Source organism: Solanum lycopersicum, chromosome 9 (assembly GCF_036512215.1).
Source record: "Solanum lycopersicum chromosome 9, SLM_r2.1".
Lineage (NCBI taxonomy): Eukaryota > Viridiplantae > Streptophyta > Magnoliopsida > Solanales > Solanaceae > Solanum > Solanum lycopersicum.
The window spans coordinates 49,860,481-49,874,195 of NC_090808.1; the positions used below are offsets into that span (position 1 = coordinate 49,860,481).

A 13,715-nucleotide genomic window follows, 5' to 3' on the forward strand; every position below is an offset into this window, starting at 1 on the left:
GTGCACTTGACAAACATTATTAGGAAATTTCTCATTGACAAATCCAGGTGGCTGAGACATGTAAACTTATGTTAGGCAAACAGGTGAGTAGGTCTCACAATAATCCATAACGGGTCGTTTCAGATAACCTTTGGAAACCAACCAAGCTTTATAACGTTCAATATTACCGTCTGAATTATATTTAACACGAAACACCCATTTAGAGACCACCGGTTTGGCATGAGGGATAAATTGCACAAGAGACCAAGTGCCTTGACTTGCAATGCTGAAATCTCAGCATTTATAGTAGCACACCAATTTGGATCTTTTAAGGCTCGACGAACAATGTGAAGTTCCACTGGCTTGGGTAGGGAAGAAAGTTGTTTTGACTTGGTGGAGTTTTTGGTCGTTGGAGATAATTGGGATGGTTTAATTAATGGTGAGACATGAGATACATTAAAATTGGTAGACTCATGAACAATAGCACAAAAAAGCAATCACTCAACGGGTTTATGAATTTAATTCTTTGACTGAGTAGTTATGGGAAGAGACGGTTGAATAGTTGAATTTTGATTTGACTCACTTATGTTATCAAGAAAGGAGAGGTCAAAGGAGGTAGAACTAACAGAGGTTGATGAATGAGAAAGAGACATACCTGAATGGTGACTAGATAAATTCCTAGTTCCGTTTGATGAAGAATTGTCAGGTGTTCAACTGGAAGAGGTGAAACCAAGAGGTGGTGTAGTAGAGGTCGTATTAGAGGTGATTGATGAAGGTTAGTCATGAGAAAGAGGAACAATAAAGTGGTTAGGAACCCAAGAGTCAACATTGTCATTTTGGGTCTATTTTCTATTGGTTCAAGAGACATAGAAGGAAAAGAGTTTTCAACAAAATTAACATGACATGATAAATAACGACGACAATTTATAGGATCATAACACTCATAATAACTCTAATTTTGTAAGTAGCCTATGAATATGCAAGGAGTAGAGCGAAGCTGTAATTTAGTCTGATTGTAAGGACGTAACTATGGTTACCATAAACAACCAAAGACACGAAGTTTGTTGTAGTTTGCTAGAGTATCATATAATCTGAAATAAGATGAATCTCCATCTAAAGTTTTGATGGGTAACCTTTTAATTAAGTAAGCATCAGTAATAAAGGAACAAGACAAGAACTTTAAAGGAAGATTGACATTGTGTAATAATGTGATACATGTCTCTACAAAATGACGAGGATGACACTCGGCAGTGGTATTGTGTTCAGGTGTGTAGGAAGGAGTAAGGAAATGTTATATTATATTTTCTTCAAAGAATGAGCAGAGATGAAGGATCTCCCCACCATTGTCAGAATAAAAACATATGATGGGATTTTGAAATAATTTCTCTACAATTCGCTTGAATTTTTTAAACACAGTTGAAACATCAAATTTTCTCTGTAGAGGAAATAGCCAGATATATTTCGCATAGTGATCCACAAATATTAAATAATATTGAAAAACATCATACATACTTCTGGTGCATCACCCCAAACATCTGAATAAATATATTCTAAAGGAGCAGGACTTTGTATCGAGGTATTGTAAAAGGTATTGTGTAAAGATGAAGAAATATTCAAAAGGTTCAAAATATAACAATGATTAGGAGCGGAGGGATGGTCGAGACGTCGATGCCAATTGGCAGTGGTGGTGATGGAAGTGGTTTTGACTTGAGTATTAGATATAACTTGGAGAATGGACTTGGAAGACCATGAATACACATCACCCTTAGGATTTCCTTCTACTAGTGATGCCTCACTACAAAAATCCTTCAAAACAAATGAGTAAAGTGAGAAGTCAATAGAAACATGATTATCACTACACAATTTATAAACCGAGATAACATTCTTCTTCATATGAGGCTCATATAAAACATTACTCAAATTGAGAGGGTAAAGGAAGAGTGTAGAAGAATATATCTTGTATGGGTAGTCTTGTGAGATTTACCATTATCAAGAATGACATCCTCACTTCCATTATATTCATAGTGAAGAGAAAAGGTTTTCTATGTCTTGGGTAACTTGGTGAGAGGCACCGAAATTGACAAGCCAATTTTGATCTTCATTGGTGGATTATGCATCACAGTTAGCTTTGGGATGTTGATCGTTCAATCGGTTAAAGTTGCTTGAAGAACCATTGAATCTAGTACTTGTGACATCCGGAGAGTAATTTCCTGCATTGCTTTACATGATGGGCAGGTTTGTCGCACAGTTGACAAGTGACCCTGGATCAATTATTTTGGCCAATAGAATGACCTCGTTGATAACCTCCATTTCCGTTACTATTGGAAGGAGGAAAATTCCTTTGATTCAAGCGTGAGATATTGGTACTCCGATTGGAATTTCAGTTAGTGGATGCGGAAGGTTCAGCAACAAAGTTTTCCATGATTGGCGCAACAGTTTTGGATGACCGACGAGTCGAATGAGCTTCAAAATTAGTCAACTTATCATGAAACTCTTAAAAGGTTATGATTGTTTCAGGAGAACAAAGTGTAGAGGCAATGCTATCCTACTCCGAAGGAAGTCCATGTACGATATATAGAAAACTTCATCAGCGGACATGTGAACACCAACTGAAGCAAGCTTGGTGCAAATTGTCACGACTTGAGAGCACCTTCTAGACGTAACCAGCGTCTTTTTCCTTTTAGAGGACTTAGAGAAGCCCTTAACACACATCATCACATATCATAGGTAAAATAAAAATGTGAAAAAATTAAAACTTTACATATGAAGTTTACATAGACTTCTAATATATCGAAATTAGGCTACAATCTTTGTCTCACACAAAATCATCTAATATAAGCACACAAGATTAGGGAAATAGCCCTTACAATATTACAATAAAGTTTCATAAGAGAATACAACATAGTCTTTACAATATAGGAATAAGAACTAAGTCTTTAGACTATTAAATACAAAAACTTGAATGGTAAGGTTCATCCTCAGACTTGAGGACTCACGAACAACTTGGGAACTATCCAAGTCTTCCTTGAAAATGGACTTGAAGCTATTCAATGGACGGAAGTATATCTTTGTAGAAAGAGAAGAGAATATGAGTTAGTACAACCACATGTACTAAGTATGTATATATGCAAGTAAAACATTTGGAAAGCATGCACAAATGGACATTTTAATATAAACATGCTAAATTCACTTTAAAAGCCTTTATGCACATTCCAAGAACATATACAAGTCCATACCAGAACAATAATGAGACATATTCATTTGGATGTTCAAGAAGCCATAATCGACAATTCATGTTTAGAGTCCATTTCATCAATACTTCATAAGACCCTACTCATAACCCCAATCCATGTCCAGTAGTGCAATATGTATGTGAAGCCCCATAACCCTACCTAAACCAAGTAAACTAGTAAGGAGATCATAACCATTTCCTTTACATCATATAACATCATAACAAGTATAGTCAGTCATCATATATAGCAACTTAGACCAATATCATCTGTATTCAACGAAACCAACATCATACAAGGTCAACAACATATAGAATCACCATTATGCATTTAATTTATAACATGAGTACATTGAACCCCTCCTAGATTACCCTCAAGGCCCACTTGTAAAATGTATAGGTAAAGTCTCATACCCTTACCTACACTAAGTAACACCTCTCAAGTCATCCTAGTTAGTATTAATCTTCCTACTTCCATTCATTCATTTTATTGTAAAGAACATTCACCATAACCGACAATGGACCATATGAGATAAAAAAGGAATTTGGTGTCAAAACCTCACACCGAAAAGAGGCATCCTACTTGCCAAGGTAGGACATTAACATCATCGTAGCATCGAGGTGGATCCACTAGCTAGGTTTCCTATGGGGGCACATAGTAAAGAAACTAGGAAGATATTACTAGAAACTCTCATTATGCTAATCCGCATTGTAGTTCACACCTCATGAGAACATCGGGGGAAGATTCCTCGTGAAGAGACCCCCCTCGTTATCAAGTTCACTTGGTGCTAAGCTAAATTCCCTTTTTGAAGTATCATTACGTCTTTTTTAATCATCAATTTATAACATAGGTTTTAGGAGTTTTACCCCTCATATATCATGTTCATATCTCATAGGTTATAGGATGAGAAAGTCCTTTCATTACAACCCAACATCATGTGAGAATAATACTTCATAACATAGTCACAAGATGCACATAGGCTTTACCTTCAATCTCACATCATAGTACACCTATCATCATCTCACAATCACCATATTCATAGTATGATCATACATTAATAACTTCATTATTCATACTTCAATTAACCAACATTACCAAAAGCCAACAACACTACAACAACAAGTTTATAACCTAGAAGGTCCTACCAGTGGCCTCTATGAAACCCATTCAAGACTTCATCCCAAATCAATGATATATATTCATCAAATCAATTATCGTCATCATAGGATAGTCAATTATACAAGATCATTCTCAATTACATCACCTCTAATCATAATTCAACATAATTCAAGAGCTAATAAATAGGGTTAGGAGAAAAGGTACATTCATGAGTTATTAAATTACTAGATCAAAAACCTAATAAATACATGATAGGGAAGTTCAAGAAGCATTAATACAACTACTACCACTATATCAATGTATATACCCACCATCTTCAAGTAATTCATCAAACAAGATCCAAGATTTATGAAATTTAGGGAAGAACATGGATTTATTTGATTTTCAATTAAAAACCATGAATTAACCATTATTCTTCCCTTAAACAATCCTAAGTAATCATAATTCAGCACAATTGATCACTAATTTTAGATTTTAGTAAAAGACCCATCTGTAGAGAAAACCCTTGAATTTAGGGGATCTGAAACAATCTTTGAATGGACCTATTGGGGAAACCAATCCCAAGAGTGAAAGAATTAATACCTTAGTGAAGAATTTATCTACGAATTTGAGTAGAAAACTTGAGAAATTGGTCTTATTCTTCAAGCTTTAAAGTTTCTTCAATGGAGGTTGAGTAGAGAGAGAATTTAGAGAGAATTGAGAGTGATTTGTATTTCACTTTAGAGATTTTATTTTTGTGGTTAAATTTGGTATAAAAATACCTAATATCATTATATACCCCTCCCCTAAATTACCCAAAAGGCACCTCACTTAATTAGACCTTTTTGTGAAGTCAAACTTGACTTCAAATGTTGAGAATTTTCATCGGGAACAAGTCTGTGTCACGGAGATGTTCCCATAAGATTTTTGAAATTAATTTTTGAGAGAGACTCTGAAATGTCCGTGACGCAGAAAAAAAAATTTGGTCCTTCGTGAACCATGTCAACGACGCGGACTGGTTTCATGTAAGTGAAATCGCATGTGCATCCTCCTCAAGGACTCCTAGGGTGGTTCTTGAGGGGTTGGACCTTGACGGTTTGACCCTATGAATATTATTTTATCTATTTAATGTGTTTTTACAAGTTTTATACTTCATACAACACTCTCAAACACTCACAAGACCTAAGGACATTTACTAGTTCAATTTTACTAGTGTCCGGACGTATGGTTGTCCCTCGACGCTTAGGCTCTAATACTTCTAAATTAAGTTTATTACATTAGTCTAGGTCTGAAAATATCATTTTAGACATTATTTAATAGATGAAGCTCTAGTTTGGGTCGTAGAATATCCAAGGTGTTACACAAATCTCTTTAATTTCCTGCAAATACACAGTAATAGAGAGATTCCCCTTTTGAATAAAATTCAAGTCTTCTATCAAACTCATCATGTGAGCATGCGGAGGCTTCAAATAAGTCATGGTAAGGTTTTGCCAAAGTGTATAAAATTTTTTATCATTAGTAACAAAGGGTATAAATTCAGGTGAAAGGGATGCAACCATGGCTCTTCTAAGGAGATGGTCTTATCGTTTATAGATCGAGATAGTTATGGTGGATGGTGTGGTTTATTTATAAACTGAAGAAAGTCATAGGCAGTAAGCAATGTTTCTCATTGATATTGCAAGGATTGGTAGTTGGTGTTGATGAGTTCCAATGGGGCTTGCACAGCGGCATTGATGGACATAAGTTGGTCGGTATTGTTCAAGGAAATGATATTGTTAGAGGGTGTCACATAATTTGTAGTAGTTTCATTTGTTGGTTTTCGGAGGGAATCATAGGTGCTACATAAAGGAGTCATGACTACTGGAAAAAATAATTATTGCCTAGAAAATGTTTTGGTTGTTAAGCGGAATAGCTCTAATGTCATAAAGTAGGTTATTAAAGAGATAAGAATTGATTTTATTGATAATGAATAAGGTGTTTATATAGGAGGGTGGATCCATAAGGATCATGAAGGAAATCGATACAATCAATCTAAGATGAGTGAGGATCTTTACACTTATGAATTAGCTAAAACTATGGAAAATAAATTTGTAAATAAAGAATAGAAATAATATACAATCACTCTAATATGTATCTCTAATACTGCCATGACTTTTAAAAGAGTGGTTAGATATTTTAAAATAAACTCTAAAATACATAAAACATCAAATTTAGGAATAGTTAGAATTTCAAACTCCGTGATATTTTGATAGTGATGGGGTTGAGATCTGACAATATAAAAAGTATCTCTTCATAATGCTTCATTTTGGGATTGCGGTTTTTCATTTTAGGGTCGACTCAAATTTAGCTGCTTTTTTAGAAAGTTCATTTTAAAATTATTATTCAAGTAGTTGCTATGGTTGTACCTATTTTTCGATACGGTGTTAGCATGTTCGTGTATCCACTTTTTCTTTCATTCAATGTGCATTTCATGTACTTAATTTTGAAGTTAAAGGTCAATAAAAACCAGTATTTCCAGTCAATTTATTTCTTCTTTCTTTTGCAATTCCAACTTACAGACAAAGGTACAAAAAAAATACATGACATACATATATACATACATTAAAGGATATGCACTTAATTACAAATAATCATTGAGACGATTCCTAATATCCTTTTATATGATAATATTGATGTACCTATATTTATTAACATAACATTTTACGACTCTCAATGCTCAGTGAGACACCAATACTTCATGGCGAAAATAATTACTTGAATTAATTATATCTCCACAATGATCTTTCCTGTGGCATGTCAATCAAGACTCTTGGCCCAAGCATCTTGAGCCTTGCTTAGAGGATACTTAGAATCAAATCTAGTCTTTATTTTCCCTTCTTTCACCAAATTAACATGCCATTTCAGTTCCTTATCTTCTTTAGGAATAAATATCAACGGCAACAACTGTTTTTTGGAGAATGTCAATGTCATCCATACATAAGTGTACATTGAACAGGCCCAGGAGTCAAATCAATTAACTTAGCTCTGTCACTTAAATTAGGCTCAATTGTTGACCAGGGAATGCCTCTAGCACAGTGAACCACTACATCATACTATTTCCCGATGGACTCTTAAGTGTTGCTCCTTCTGGTGTTTTATAGTCAACAACCTCATCTGCTCCGAAACTCTTTACAAATTCAATGTTACAAGCTCCACATGTGACATCACCAAACTTTGCTAATTGAACAACATAATGTCCAACACCACTCGAGGCAGCAGTGATAAGTGTTGGGAAAGATAAGGCACTAACAAAGAATGCCTGATAGGATAACAACGGAAAAATACCCAAGTCTATACTTTCCCTTCTCGATTTGAACCAAGATAAGACAAACAACCACAAGAAATATGATAGTAAGGCAGCAAGTAATTCAACCAAACAAATATAACAAGGAAATAATAAACCAATCACACAAGACACAAAGATTTACGTGGAAAACCTTTCGATGTGAAGAGTAAAAAACCACGGGACCAAAAACTCCTCTATAATTACCAAGAGTTACAATTATGTTCTCCAAAATTGGCCACAAAACAAGTACCAAACAACGAGCAACAACAAAATAAGATTGCACCAAATCTACAGAATTAAAGGAGCAAAATCACCAATTCCGCAGCTACTGTTTACGACAACAAAAATGAAGTTGTAGGCCACCAAATCCAACTCTGTCAGCTCCTAATCAAATATTGAGATTAATATAATATGCTGTCCAAAAATTAGCTCAATCGGACAAGAAATGAAGCGGAAATCGCAATTTGAAGTTTGCTGTTAGGGCTGAATTTTGACTGCGAAAACTGCTCTCTTTCTCTCTTTTTGGCTGCTGAAAAACTCTCTGTGTATATGAAAATAAGACCTAAATAGACTTATATTTGCCTCATAAGAATGGGCCTATGGGCAAAAATGGGTTGGTCCAAATTGGGCTTTTATTTATTCACATAGGAAGGGAAAAAGACCCATAACCCAACAATTCTCCCCCTCACGACTATGTGGAGGAGACCGCCATCCCGGTGACCATGCAACAATCTTCAAACTTCTCTCTTGGCAAAGTTTTAGTCATCATACCGGAACCATTGTCATTTGTATGAATCTTTTCAAGCTCAAGTAACTTAGAATCAAACACATCTCGAATCCAATGGTATTTCACATCAATGTGTTTAGACCGACCATGGAACGTAGAATTCTTGCCAAGATGTATAGCACTTTGACTGTCACAATAAAGCACATACCTCTCTTGAGCACAACCAAGTTCCCCCAAGAATCTCTTTATCCAAAGCAATTCTTTACAAGCTTCAACGACAGCAATAAGCTCAGCTTCTGTAGTAGATAGAGCAACACATTTTTGCAACCTAGATTGCCAAGACACAGCTCCCCCTGCAAAAGTAACCAAGTACCCTGAAGTAGACTTGCGAGTATCAACATCACCAGCCATGTCTGAATCAGTATAACCACAAAGAGTAGGCTTCCCTGTACCAAAACACAAACTCAGACTAGAAGTGCCACAGAGATATCTCATAACCCACTTCACAGCATTCCAATGTTCTCTTCCCGAATTAGAAAGAAAATGGCTAACAACTCCAACAGCGTGAGCAATATCCGGTCTTGTACAAACCATCACATACATCAAACTACCAACAGCTGAAGCATAAGGAACTTTCTTCATATCTGCCTTCTCATCATCACTAGAAGGACACTGTTTCGTGCTCAATTTGAAGTGCATAGCTAAAGGTGTACTGACAACCTTAGCTTTGTCCATGCAGAATCTGCGAAGTACTTTCTGAATATACTTCTCTTGTGATAATACCAATTTCTTGGCCTTTCTATCACGGACAATCTGCATGCCAAGAATCTGCCTTGCTGGTCCTAAGTCTTTCATAACAAAAGACTTACTCAACTCTTGCTTCAACTTCTGAATCCTGCAAGTATTATGACCAACAACAAGCATGTCATCAACATAAAGCAACACAATAATAAAGTCACCTTCAGAGAACTTTTGCACAAAAACACAATGGTCTGAAGAAGTCTTCTTGAAGCCCCGCTGACTCATAAAAGAACCAAACTTCATGTACCACTGCCTGGGAGCTTGTTTCAAACCATACAAGCTCTTCTTTAATTTTCAAACATAATTCTCTTTACCCTTGACTTCAAAACCTTCCGGTTGCTCCATATAAATTTCTTCATCTAAGTCACCATGGAGGAAAGCAATTTTAACATTCATTTGATCAACCTCTAAATCTAGACTTGCAGCCAAGCCTAGAACCACACGAATGGATGACATCTTCATAACCGGAGAGAATATCTCATCAAAATCAACTTTCCTTTTCTGGTTAAATCCCTTGACAACTAATCTAGCTTTGTTCCGTGGAACTGGATTACCATCTTCATGTTTCACCCAAAAAACTCACCTGTTTTTCAAAGCATTTCTGTCTTTAGGTAACTTAACCAAATCAAAGGTATGATTATCATGCAAGGATTTAATCTCATCTTCCATAGCATCAAACTACCTTTCTTTTTCTTCACTTTCCATGGCCTCATCAAAACTCTCAGGTTCTTCCCCGTCAGTCAAGAGTACATACTCATTGGGAGAATAACAAGATGAAGGAAAAATCTATTTATGGTAAGAAATTTAGGGCAAATAAAACCCAACAAATCTCCCCCCTGGCCTGAATTTCTGACAAAATAAATTTGTCCACCTTCTTTACTTAATCTTCAACAACTTGCTTCTCCTCTCAATAATCTCCTTTGCAAAATTTATTTCTCAACACAGAGAACCTCTCTGAAACAATTTCTCCAATAAAATCTTCATTACTGTCAAAAAGGTTGCGGCTAGAACTACAACCGTCAAGATGAACACCTCCTTCTAACCTGGTTCAATCATCGATTATCGAACCACTAAACCTGACTCCATCATTGAATCTGGCTCTGATACCACTTTGTTGGGAAAGACAAGGCACTAACAAAGAATGTCTGACAGGATAACAACGGAAGAATACCCAAGTCTATACTTTCCTTTCTCGATTTGGACCAAGAGAAGACAAATAACCACAAGCAATATGATAGTAAGGCAGCAAGTAATTCAACCAAACAAATATAACAAGGCAATAATAAACCAATCACACAAGACACCAAGATTTACGTGGAAACCCCTTCGATGTGAAGAGTAAAAAACCACGAGACCAAAAACTCCACTATAATCACCAAGAGTTACAATATTGTTCTCCAAAATTGACCACAAAACAAGTGTCAAACAACGAGCAACAACAAAATAATATTGCACCAAATCTAGAGAATTAAAGGAGCAAAATCACCAATTTTGCAGCTGCTGTTCATGACAGCAAAACTGAAGCTGCAGGCCACCAAATCCAACTCTGTCAGTTCCTAATCAAACATTGAGATGAAGATAATATGTTGTCCAAAAATCAGCTCAATCGGACAAGAAATGAAGCGGGAATCACAATTTGAAGTTGATTGTTAGGGCTGAATTTTGACTGCGAAAACTGCTCTCTTTCTCTCTTTTTGGCTGCTGAAAAAACTCTTTGTGTATATGAAAATAAGACCTTAATAGACTTATATTTGCCTCATAAGAATGGGTCTATGGGCAAAAATGGGTTGGTCCAAATTTGACTTTTATTTATCCACATAGGAAGGGAAAAAGACCCATAACCCAACAATAAGAATGTTCATACGCGGTCCACTTCCGTCTAGCTTGATTCCAGAAATTTCAACAAGGGATTTGTGTGCTGTAATAGCAGCAACTGGAAGGCCTGCACATTCAGCAGCTGATACTTCCTTTGTCCTTTGTACAGTCAAGCTCTCCTTTGCAACTGCATACTCTGCAAATCCACCTACAATCTGTTATCAAGCGCACAAATATTATATCCTGAGCAGCGACAATGGAATGATTTTTTAGCCTATCAAATCAATAAGTTGAGCTACAATAATAACAGTTAACTAACAAATCAAAAGAATAAAATTAGACTTACAAATGGATTAAGAAAAGCCACAACTTTGTCGCCAGCCTTAAATTTCACAACCCTTTATCCAACCTCTACAACTTCTCCAGCTACATCAGTACCTACTCTTCACAAAGATGCATTATTAAGAAGATATAGATTTTAATAAGAAAATGGTAAATGAACAATGAACAAGAAATTAATGTGATAGATTATCTTACTTACAAGGTATAACAGGAAATCTGCGAGGAACAAAAGGACGAGCCACACCTTTTTGAAATTTTAAGTCTAATGGATTTAAACTTGTAGCCTCCAATTTTATGAAGACTGTAGGCACTTGATTTTCAACATGCTGCAACAAGCAATGATAATCTATGTTACTTATAAGATAAAATTTCGTCCAAAATGACTGGATAGGAGAGTATTACCTTCAATCCATCAGCTCCTCTTCCATAAGATTTGTACTGCACGGCGCGCATAATTAGCTTCCCTTCCATACCTTCAACGGTTGTTTTGATTAATTTGGTTTCATCCTCCTAGCTAGCTGTATTTAAACCTAGATTGGGGAGGAATTTTCATTGCTAAAATAGTTGAGAAGTGGTGCTAAGTCAATGTTGAAATCCAATATATTCAATTATTTCTTGTTTGAATTGTGTGCCAGGATTATTGAGGATTGAAATCATTTTCATGACTATTGATCCAAATACAGAGCCAGGCAATTGGAAACAAAAGAAACATATTAAATTTAAGAAAACAATTAAGTAAATTTCATAGGCAGATGGTTTGAAGCTTTCTAAATAATATTTTCTTCATCTCTTAACTTAAACTGATGATATGTAAATAAATAAATAAATTAATTCGCACAATTCATTCAAGTTTGGTGGTGGTCGACTTCAGAAGGCTACGCATTCTGCTCAATGCCTTGATGTAAATCCATGGAAAATATGTCATTTCTTCTCTTTATATAATAAGAGAGAGAGTTGAAACTACTTGGGAGTTTGAGGAGGATATGAAGAAGAGATATCCACGTTTTTTTGCTTTCGGAGAAATTCCAAATTAAGGTACTAACTCTTTTCTTAGTACAGGTTTAGTTGATATGCTAAGTTGGGTGTTTGAGTTCAACTTATAGTGATCTCATTTGAGGATGAATGTTCTCAAGAAGAGATATTTAACACTTCAAACTTTGAAAGAGCTAAATTGAGATCCGTACAAGTTAATCTTCAATTATGAGTTTTAGTTCAACTTCAAACGACCATAAATTTCATCACACAATGAGTTAGGTGTCCCATGAGATATCAAATCATTGGTCCTCTTTCCATCACCACGGAGTTTGCTAACTTTTGAATTTGGCTAAACGACATATGCTTGTTTGAGTGTAGTTAAGGAAATTCATCCATTACAAGGAGAGCTATTTTAGTGTTTCTTGGGTTTTAAAGGTGTGAACATGAAATGAAGGGTTGTGACTCTCATGAAGGCTTTTCACTTTGACGGAGGGTTGTGACCTTTATAAAAGGTTGTGTCCTTTCTAAAGGGTTGTGACCTTTTGAAATGTTATTCATTTTCCAAAGTGTTCTGACCTTTTTTGAAGATTGTTTTCTTTCATAAGACTTGTGACTTTTACCCTTTGTTGGCTATAAATAGAGAGGTTGTCTCTCATTTTTCAGCATTGAATTCTTCCCTTCTTTTGCATACATTTCTTATAAAACAAAATCGATCGATCGTGTCTGTATGCGTGATTTATTGTTGTCATTTTGACTTCGTTGAAATTATTGAAGTTTGAGGTACCACTACTTCTTTAATAGTTAACCTGTTTTATTTTGGGAGGAATTAATCTGCAACCTCAGGTACTTGAGGGGATTAAATTTCATAAGGACACAATTAATTATGTGGACTTGGATAGTTCTTTGTGTTTTTTCTTTCACCTTCTATTATTTTTTTTGGTTTGCTACTCTTAATACAGGAGATAACAAGCTTAAGAAATTTATATTGATGAATTTTCTGTTGTAAGGAAATTAGTTTTATTTTTTGTGTTCTTTTTGTTGGAAAGAAGAAGAAGAAAAAGAAAATTATTTTATTATAGGCATAATACATAATTGTGCCCTCTAACTTGGTTTCGAATTACATTTACGTCCTTCAACTTTGTGCGTGCACAAGTAGACACTTAAACTTGTATAAAGTTGAACAAATAAACACATGCGTCCGACATGTCATTTTTTGTCCTATGTGGTGTCCTACGTGTATTGTACCATGTAGGACTCATGTGTTTATTTATTTAAAAGTTAGATAGTTAAAGTGTCTATTTGTGCAATGCAAAAGTTGGAGGTCAAAGTTAAAATTTGAAGCCAAGTTTAGGGTCTAATATATATATTATCCCTTTATTATATGATAAAAGAGATTTGAGACGAATTAGTACTACTTTAATAT

The 13,715-nt window shown here is 35.4% G+C and overlaps 1 pseudogene; it reads right to left on the reverse strand.

Moving 5' to 3' along the window:
• Window positions 1-7,070: 7,070 nt before the first annotated feature.
• On the reverse strand, window positions 7,071-11,788 carry LOC101254129 (chloroplast envelope quinone oxidoreductase homolog; annotated as a pseudogene).
• Window positions 11,789-13,715: the final 1,927 nt, after the last annotated feature.